The following is a 10783-nucleotide window of genomic DNA, read 5'->3' as shown; positions in this document are numbered from 1 at the left end:
AGAAGAAGAAGAAGAAGAAGAAGAAGAAGAAGAAGAAGAAGAAGAAGAAGAAGAAGAAGAAGAAAGAGGAGGAGGAGGAGGAGGAGGAGGAGGAGGAGGAGGAGGAGGAGGAGGAGGAGGAGGAGGAGGAGGGAGGAGTGGGGGAGGAGGAAAAGGAAAAGATATCCTTGTCTCTGGGAAAGTATTATGGTTTTGAACTTGGAATTTATGGTTATGAATCACACCTCTTCTGGTAAACTAGTCAGATGATCTTCTGAAGAAAAACCTCATTTTAAAAATAAGGTTAATTTTTAAGAAATTATTTTGTAAACTATAAAGTACTACACAATTGCAAAATTGCTATTTATTATAATATTTCATGTTGACCTGTGCTCCTTTCTCTACCCATTATCCCAACATGTCATTTAGCATCAAGCAGCCCCTTGTTTTGATAAAGGCTTTAACCAGTCACTGTGTTTAACCTTGACATTAACCACAAGGCTTTCTAGACCCAAGATAAACTGGGGAAAGCACCTGTTCCAAAGATGAGTCATAACTTACATTTCCTCAGTCATAATCCTCAGTGCTTTCATATATACTGGAGTCGTTGTAGATGTATACTTAATATGCAAATTCAATTAGGTGCCCTCAACAACAACAAGAAAAATAAGTAGAGTATGAAATTCCCCTCCCCCGTCTACTGCCATTACAGCCAACCTTGTCCTAGGCTGCCCCACAGAAAGGAAGACCAGGGCAGACATCTAAAGAGAAGCAAAAGAATTCCTAGCTCCTGGCATTTGAACCTCCAAGGGCACCCCAGTGATAGAAGGCTTACCTAAGGAATTTCAGGGGAATTTTGTTTATAGTTGATTTTTACATCACTCCCCGACTTTAGCACTTAATCTTGTGCACAACAGACTCCACTGTACCTGACGACACCGATACTCTCCACCACACTGTGAGGCCACAAGTGCTAGCACCCACCCAGCCCTGCAGAGTACAAACTGCAGTTCAGAGAAAGTGGCTTAACTCAATCAAGGTCTCTCACAAAGGGAGGTCTAGTGATTGGCCCTTCACCCAGCTAAGCATCTTGCAAATGCCTGCAGAAGCCCCAGAAACCACGAGATAACAAGTGTTTGTGGTTGTAAGTTACTCAGTTTTGGAGTAATCTGTTATCCAGAACTAGATCACTAATACTATGCTATTGTGAAATTCCTTCCATGTGATTTTTGGTGTCCATACGTACACGTTTCTGTTGAGTACAGACCTAGGAATGGAATCCTGGGCTAAAAGATAAGTATGTGTTTGGCTTCACTGGTTGAATGGATTTATTCTCCTATGGGCACTACAGTAAAGAGCTGGATGCAACACATCTTCATCCATTTGTTTATACTTTTCCTCTTTTCGTTTTAGTCATCTGGTTGCTTTGAAAGTATATATTTAGAAAAGGGAGGCAGCAGCAGAACTTGGGCTGTGAAAGGGCAGAGCAGGCTAGAGGTTGGAGAAGAAATTAGAGTGGAAAAATAAGATTTATATCTGGACTGGGAAAAAGCAAAGAAACAGCAGATAAAATCTCCGGGCAGTGTTCTGGAGACCAGGAAACCAGGCTAGAGACTGGGCCTGGTTTTGCTCACAATGCTAACAGGCATTTATCAGCTATCAGCACTCACTGTTCTCCCAACATTATGCTCTGAGTTTTGCATGAATAATCTCATTTGATCCTCACAACAATCCAATGAAGCAGGTACTATTATTATCTCCATTTTACACCTAAGGAAACTGAGCCACAGACGAAGCCAATAATTGAGAGCACATAGTTAATGGAGTAGGATCCGAGATCAAACTCTAGAACCCACTCACTTCACCATTATTCTCTACTTCCTGGTACATTGTAATCTTTCAATACCCGATTCTTGAATAAAAAAATGTCTTATCAGAAACTGAGCAGCACTGGGTCAAGAGTCTAAGCAAGAAGGAGTCAATAGTTTTGAGAAACCAGGATTCAACCATGGATAACTACTGAATTTTTAAAAAATATTTTATTGATTTTTTTTACAGAGAGGAAGGGAGAGGGACAGAGAGCCAGAAACATCAATGAGAGAGAAACATCGATCAGCTGCCTCCTGCACATACTGCCCCCCCCCCCTCCATGGGGAATGTGCCCACAACTAAGGTACATGCCCTTGACCGGAATCAAACCTGGGACTCTTCAGTTCATAGGCCGATGCTCTATCCACTGAGCCAAACCGGCCAGGGCACTATGAATTTTTTGCCATCAGAAGCCAGGTCTTCTTATCATTACCTCCATGTATTTGTAGCATTTTACAATCCTATTGTGAACATGGGACTGACTTGGGACCTTGGTCGCATCTTTTGCCACCAGAGCTAATGCTCCCACCCTCAGCCTCCTTGAGTGTCCCGTGTGGAAACTTGACCCTGGAGGCAGGTGTGACCAAAGTGCATAGCAGGGAAGCTTAATACACTTCAGAGGTAATCAAAGAAACCTTCCTGCAGGTGGTGACTTGGTAAGGCCAGGACTGGCAGAGGGGTTAGCCGTGTAAAGGGAGTGAGGAAGAGCAGGCAGGGATACTCCCAGAGGGTACCCTGGGAATGGACCATAGGTCCTGGAGAAGGCTTGCCTTCAGCCTCTCCACCTCACTGGGTTATTGTAAGGCTAAAATGAAAGAACTTCTTAAGGGGATTTATCAGTTGCAAAATTCTATCCAAGCAATGAGTCTCATAACTCTAACATCTACAGGGCTCAAATTTAGGAGTAGAGAACCAAATGTTCAGATTCTAATTGAGCAGAAATGCTTCCCTTCAACCTATAAGCACTATGAGGGTCATGAATAAGCAATACTATAATAATGAAACTCTTTTTCCTCCTCATCACAACAAGAACCATCATCCCTGAAGACAGTGTAGCACTGAGGCTAAAGGCTTGAACTCTAGAGACAAAGTTCCTGGACTTGAAATACATCTTTACTGCTTATTAGCTGTGTGTTTCCGTACAAGTCAACTTCTCCATGCCTCAGTGTCCTCATCAACAAAATGGGAAGAATAATACTACACCCCGTAAGGTAGTAGGTGTAAAGTCCTTTATGTCAATGACTGGTACTCAACATATTACCTAGCAGTACTATTATCTATCTTAAAATTTATTTTAAGTTAATTTTTAAAATTAATTTTTCCAGCTTATAGATGTCTTGAGTTTGTGTGATGCATAGAACTACCGAACCTACACACAAAAATCAGTTGAAATGGGATATTAATAGAGAAATAGCCGTTTACCTCACGAGTGAAATTGCAGACACTGAGAGAGAATGAGTTGACACAGAAATTTTCATTCGGCCATATCTGGCAGGAGCCCGCCCCTTCCATATCCACGGACACACCAACGTTTTGTTTTCTCAGTCAGAAGTTATGTTCGGAGTATCCACACCCAAATTTCTACGTTTCATAAATAACCCTGATGCTATCAAGCTCGCTGTGATAGGGCCAGTTGGTGTTTGCCTAGTGCTCTGATGTACACAAAGACTATAAGAGGGAACTTTGGAAGGAGAGGGATATGTAGACTTATCCCTTCCTCTGCTCATGTGAGCATGAGACCTGGGTGCTTATAAAGGAATCCGTTACATGAATGCAAGTCACACAGCTGCATGGCCGCTCCTTTCTGGACGGCGTGGTCCGGGAGGGGAGACGCCCAGAGGAAATGCGCACTCCATGGGACAGGAGCACACCCTCCTGGCAGCCCCGGGAAGCCCCAGTGCTTCTACAAAACCTGTCACAGTTCTCCATCCCAAAGCCTTGTTGGTACAGCAGGACCTGCTTCCTGTTCCCAGCGAGACTCACCCTTGGACTTTCCTATTGGTCTTCCCTAAAGTTGGCTGCTCCCGTGTCCTGTCACATAAACTGTGAACTGAGGTCTCGGACTTACGTCATGTCGTATCAGTCACAGGGGAGTAAGGCTCCGCAGGTGGGCGTTCTGGCTCCTGCTGCCTCGCTTCCAAATTCAAGTGGATGTTTACGAAACGATCGGTCTCCTTTGTGCATTGGCCCTGGATCCGCGAGAGTGGAAATCAGGTGCGCAAACGCCACGGAGCTAGGATCTCTGACTGGAGCTGCAGAAAACCTTTGCATCGCAGACAGTCTCCAAGCCAGATGCCCGTGACTCGCTTCACAGGGAAATAGACGAATGTCCACAGCAAAAGGTCAATGGCTTTGCTGACAGATGCTGCACCAGGGAATTTTTTTTTTTCAAAAGAGGCTTCCTACAGCTGTCCTGCTAGCTTGGATAGTAGTGTCAATTATTGCCCCAACTTGTCTTGTCGACGTTCTCTGATATTATAAGCCCAAATAGGACTTTTTAAAATAGAATAAGAGGAAAAAATAGTAAAGGCTCTAGAGACAGGACCCTGAGAACTGACAGATGGGACTCTGAGAGGTCGGAAAGGCCACCAAAAAGGAAAGAAGATTGAAACCCAAGTTTCCTGACTTTCAGTTCACGGCTGTTTTCATTGCACAACCAGAGTGGGGCGTCATAAATGTTAATTTTGTTGTGGAATTGATCCAACGCCTGACCCTGTGACCCTAGGGAAAAAAAGATCAAGTCATATCAGTGCTGTCAAGAAAATTTTCCAAGCTCAGTTTAACTTAGAAAATAAATAGCAAGAAGTAAGGCCAGGAAGAGAGGTTCCCCGGAGAATACGGAGCTCATCAAATGGGAAGGCATCCGCAGTTATTGACGGTAGATCTGCTGACCAGCTGCAAGTGCCCACTGGCTTTCAACGTGGGCTTGATGCCCCTCAGTGTTCCCGATGGGAGAAACATTGTGTTCTCGTTCTGCGGCCATGCCCTTGGGATCATGTTAGCAAGTTTTACAATTGTTTTTACGAAGACAGTACTTCCCGGTTCCTGTAAGCATGTCAAACTCGTGGCCCGCGGGCTGCATGCCTTGTTTATTTGGCCCATGTTAGCCCTTGAGTTTGACATGCTTGCTGTAGAGTGGATTGCAGTAAATAATAAGGAGACAGCAAGGTATCATCTTGTGCATGAGACTTGAACATTTTTAACAGAAGAATGCAAGAGATTTGTTGTCTTCATTGACATGATCAGTGTAGAATAAGTTCATAAATTAAATGGTTCTATTTTGAGCTCAGTTCGGCTGAGAAAATGGTTCTATTTCCCACTACTCACCCACATTGTGGACCTCAAAGACTTTCTATGTTGATAAAAATGCTTCCAGTGTCTTCAGCTGCAATCAGTAGACCACCATAGTGTTTCTGGGGAAGGGTAAATGCCTATTTTTTTCTGGCAAAATCATTATTTAAAAATCCCAAGAGTTTATTTTGAGTTGAGTAGGAACTTGTGAGGAACAGAAAATCTGCACATAAGCTGAACACAGACACAACATTGCACGAGGATTAGGAGGGTAAACTTTGGAGTCAAACAGGCTTTGGTTCTTTTCCAAAGGGTGACTTTCCAAGGCAGGTCCCTTAATCTCTTCCTTTGTATAATGGGACTACCTGGCACTACCTCTTGGATTCTTTGTGAGTATTAAGTAAAATAAATCTATAAAAGGTGTCTGGCACAAAGTCAATACTCAATAAGGCTGCCGCTCTGGGTCTCCACAGCCATGTGCGCTACTGTGGCCCTCATGCCCATCACCCGCAGCGTCCCACAGCCGCCAGCACTCCTGTAGCAGCAGCAAGAAGGTCCCTCAGGCTGTAACCTGGTTATCTACGATCTCTCCCAGGAGTCTGGAGACACACAGCTGACGCAGATGTCCCTGCTCTTTGGCAATGTCATCTCCTCCAAGGTGTGTATGGATCAGGCCACCAGACTGAGCAAATATTTTGGCATCATGAGTTTTGACAACCTGGCCAGCTCACAGACCACCACCCAGGCCGGGCATGCCTTTCAGATCGGCACAAAGAGGCTGAAAGTGCAGCTGAAGTGGCCCAAAGACCTGGGACACCCCTACTGACCACACCCACAGCCACCAGGAGCCGATGGGCCTGGCCCAGGCGAGGGGCCTTTCACCCCAGGAGGGTTTCCCCGGTTCCAACTGATCCAGCACTTTTCCGTAAATTACAGCCGAGTTTGGGCACCAGCTTTCTCTCTCCTCTCCTGTCTCCTTCCCCTTAGCCCCCGTCCCCAAATGTAAATGCTACTGAGGAGGTCACCATTTCCTCCTGGGAGATTTCCTTGCCCCCTCACCCCCCATGACCTTGGTGGCTTCCCAAAATAAATCACAACTTTTCATATATATATGAAAAAGAATTTTTTTTAAATGTTGATCTTTCTGATCAGGTACAAAGAAAAAAAGAGAAGAAAAATGGGAGTGGGTGGAATCAAACAATGGATTTTTGTGTCCTAGCTGGGGCTGGGAGGGAGATCCCAAAATGTGTTGACCAATCCGGAAGAAAAAGAAAAACACATAATAAAAAAAAGAAAAGAAAATTCTTTGGACCAACTTGTTTCGATAGTCCAGAGTTTGATAATTATTCCAAGACATTCTCTAGTGTGCCTGTATCCTGTGTGTCTGCGTGTGCAAATGTGTGCTCAGGGGCTGAGAAGGGGTCTCATCTGTGTCTCCGGTACCGGCCAAGCTCCTGCCAGGCCTGGCGTCCAGTGGCGTGTGTCCTGGTCCATGTTTACTGCCTGTAAATACCATTTTTATACTCCGCACCGAAGATCTGCATGATTTGTACAATGTACTTTATTTCTGCTACTAGTAATTTCATGAAGTTTCAACTTGCAAACCAACTTTTGGGAACAAACCAACACACACACACACAGACACACACACAGACACACACAGCAAGAAAAGGACTTAGAAGAAACTGTGGTTGGTGAATTTTGTGGCTGAAGAGGTCCTTCCTTGTCCCTGAGGTGTGTAGTGTTTCGGGTGAGAAGCTGCAAGCACCATCTTTCTGCCTAAAATGCCTCTCTTTGGTCTGGAAAAACTGAAAGTTCCTTTAGTAAAAGTTTTACTTCTTATAAAAATACTCAATAAATAGTTATGTTTATTCATTAGATGGAACCTGTGGCTAGATCTACATGGTATCTAGCCACTATCCAAAAAATTCCAGCAAAATGAATAACTGAATGTTTCATGAAATGGAATAATTAATGTACATAGCACTAAACATCTGAATACTTCGAAATCATCCATTGGAATAATAATCATCTGAGTTTTCAAGTTTCTATCTGACTTCAATGTAGAGTCATTCATTTATTTGTTCATTTACTCGGCAAAGACTTTCTATAAACACACACACAATTGCTGATATTATCCTTCAGGAACTTATGGGGGACTTTCCAGTCAACACGATCTTGGTGAACTGCAATAGGAAGATGCGTTTACATTGCATGAGGCCCCAAAGGACATTCTAAAGAAATCCATAGCGGACTTGTATTGCCTCTTTTTAAAATCATTAACTCATGGGGCAACATAAAATTAGTTATTGGCAAGACAAAGGGTGCTTTTCCACAGGTAAAGTGGGGAAATTGGAACTTTCTATATGTTCTCTTCTGCATGAGCAGTGCCTTGGAGCTGTGATTCATGGGAAGAGAAAACATTTTCATTCCCAGAAAACATCTCTGGAGTGCTTTTTCCACTCTGGGCACTGTATAGAAAGAATTACATAGCTATGTTCTTATTTTCAAGGAGTTTAAAATGGAATTTTAAAATTGAATCAATATATTCTTTGCATAGAGTCAGTACAATTAAAGTTTCAAATTAGAATGCTTAAAATATTTATGTTCTTGTGTATGCAAAGAGTTAGCAATCTCAAATCATCTGTGTATACTGCACCTGTGTCTGCAGTTGTCTATAGATGCATAGAATGAAGTGAATTATAAATTCATTCCTAAGGGGGAGATTCACCTGCGAGCCTATGACGGCATTATTTGCCAATTCAGACAATGCTTCACAAACTAGCAGTTGGGTAGTAATACCACTTTCTTTAGTATTTTGCCTCTTCACTGGAGAAGTGGATACATATGCTAACAAAATCAAGTTCACGACCTCCACCAGTACCTGCTCCTTGTCCTGGCCTTCTATTTCTGCTGACAGTATCACTAAGTTATTCATCACTGAGGCTTTAAAACCTTACAAACCCCTCTTCCTTGGTCTCCTCCCCCTTGACATTCATTGCCAACGTTTTCTGATTCCCACACTGCAGTGACCTCCAACTGTTAGGGTCGCCGAAGGAGGAACGCACAAGGCCAAAGTGGTAAGGGATTATAAATTTATAGGTCATCTGGATACCAGATGGGCTGAACCCCGAAATGGCGCCAGCCCCCAAAGACAGGGAGGCAGAGGTTTTTTAAGAACTCTAGGCGGGTTTTTTTCTGGGCAGAGAATTGCCTGTGCAGGTCTGAATTCTGGGAAACTCCGGAGGGGAGAGATAATGGTCTTAGCAAGTGGAATGTGGTCGAAGCAAGTGGAATGTCCATTGTGAAGTGGCCTACAGGTCAGTTCCCAGGGGAGGGGATATCTATTCAATTACTTGATCAGACCTAACACCAACCTGCACGCGTGACTCAATATCAGGCCCTGGTACCTCTCACCTAGACAAAGGTTTCCTAACTGATGGCTGTCCCAACTGTATTTTTTGCCTTCCCCTTTTGACTTTCCCATAGTGCATTTCAACACTCTAATGCCAGGCTACTTTTGATAATGCACAGAGCTGACTATCATGTCTTCTTGCTCAAAACTACATTGGTTTCCAAATAAATTCCAAAGTCGATGTCGAGGCAATCATCTCACCATCAACCATTTCCAGTCTTATTTTGACTGCTCTGCCTGCCCCTTGAGATCTAAAATTCAGCCACGTAGGCTGTTCAAAGCTCTGTGCCAAAGGACTGGCACTTTTCTGAGCTATGTTTATATATAGGCTGTCCCTTCACCTAGAATCACCTTCTCTTCTTTCCTACTCATACCAACTAATGAAACTTTCCTTCCCACCAAGAATGGATTTAATCTTCCCTGGGCCTCCCGGAACAGTTTGTTATTCCCTCCAGCAAAAAAGATCATAGACACTGGTGGCCCTGTGGCTTTCCTGTCCTAGACTGTAAGCTCCCTGAGAGCAGAGATCTTGCTTGTTTACCATTTTGTACCTACTGAGTGAGAGCATTGGGCAAGTTTCTGGCACCTGGAAGGAGTACAATAAATATCAGTGGAACCAAAATGTTCCTGGAAGCTGAGGAACAGCCTGGGTGACTCCTGAAATGCCCCTACAGCCACGACACCGCTCACTGACTCCATTGGTACCTAGCTTGTGTCTCAATCCTACCCAAATCTGCTTAGTAATGCAGCTCTACTGCAATACCCAGAAGTCCATGGGCAACATCAGGGTTCATCATCCTAGAAGCAAGAGGGACCCCCTTTTCAGAACCCTTTTCCAAGAGTAAACCTAATGAGAATATGTCATCCTCCACCCAAGAAAATGGGCTGTAGGCTAACATTAGGCTATTCTAATAACACTTAATCTAATTTAAAAAAATAAGCAACAGAGACCTCATGGTATAACATAGAAGAGGCACCTGGACTTGAACCCTGGCTTTGCCTCTTGCCCTAGTAGTGGATCCCAGGCAAGTATTGAACCCTGCTGAGTTTTGGTTTCTTCATAAGTAAAATACAAATATTGGAGCTAGAGCTGTATTGTGGGTGGTGCCTAAATGTCAAATTAGACATTTGATCAGCGTTACACGGTTCCTTTCCTCTTCAAAGTGAGCGCAGGGGCTGGGTCACCTCAGAAGGAAGGAGCCCAGGCCCTGGAATTAAACCTGGGGACAATGACATCTTCTTCACCTCAGCTCTTTCTCCAAAAACTGGAGACAGCAAAAACTACTTGTGAAAATATACTGGATGTTCCTCTTACCCAAGCACAGAGCTTAAAATCTATGGTTTCAACTGCATTTGTGATTATTTGGGGGAGGGCCAGCACGGATGCACCCAGCCTGTGTGAGTCCTTTGAAGACCAGCACTACACGACTGGGATCAGGTCTGAGGTTTATTCTGCTCAATGAACATGGAACAAAGAAAAGCTAACTGACTCTTGCAGGAGCGCATAGGTTGCTAGTGTTTTACATGTAGCAGGGTGGTTCCAAATCGCCCAGCACCAAACTGATGATGAAACAGATAAATGATGTGCTGATTAGGAGTCGATTGAGGTCACACGACGTGCACATCATTTTATGGACAGAACAAGGGACACTGTCACCAAAGGCCAATGGGAGATTGCTTCTGTAGAAAGGTGTACTATCAGGTATTAATAGTAGCAAAGGGGTGAGTCATGGTTGTCTCTTCTCTTCCCTTCCTGGGAAAAGACAAATGTGGTGGGGCTTCCTACAGGCCCGAGTCCATGACCCCCTAGCCCACTGGGGGAGGCTGACCCAGGTGCCATGACCTTGTCTGGAGAAGTTGTCAGCCCAATTTGCTAAAACTCTTTCCCGCTGATCTTCCTCATCTTAGGCCTCCAGAGAATAATGTACATAAGTGTAAAGGATGATGCAAGCTGCTTGGGAACGTATCGGGAGCGTAGCATTGTCAGCAGAGGTTCAGATTTTGAAACAGGAAAATCAATTCTTCTCATCTGAAGCCAGAATGACAGTTTTTGTTGAAGTGAGAGATGATTTACTTGGCCCTCCCGAAGGTCCCACTGTGTCCTTTGATTTCAGTGACTCTTTTTTGTTTTGTTTTGTTTTGTTTTATGTCATCTTTCACAGTGACTCAGCACAAAACAGGTAAGAGAATGGTGACCCGGATGTGTACCTAAAAGATGTATGTTTTCCT

The sequence above is a fragment of the Myotis daubentonii genome, chromosome 16, assembly GCF_963259705.1.
Source record: "Myotis daubentonii chromosome 16, mMyoDau2.1, whole genome shotgun sequence".
NCBI classification, from domain to species: Eukaryota; Metazoa; Chordata; class Mammalia; order Chiroptera; family Vespertilionidae; genus Myotis; species Myotis daubentonii.
Note: the sequence above shows the minus strand (reverse complement) of the source record.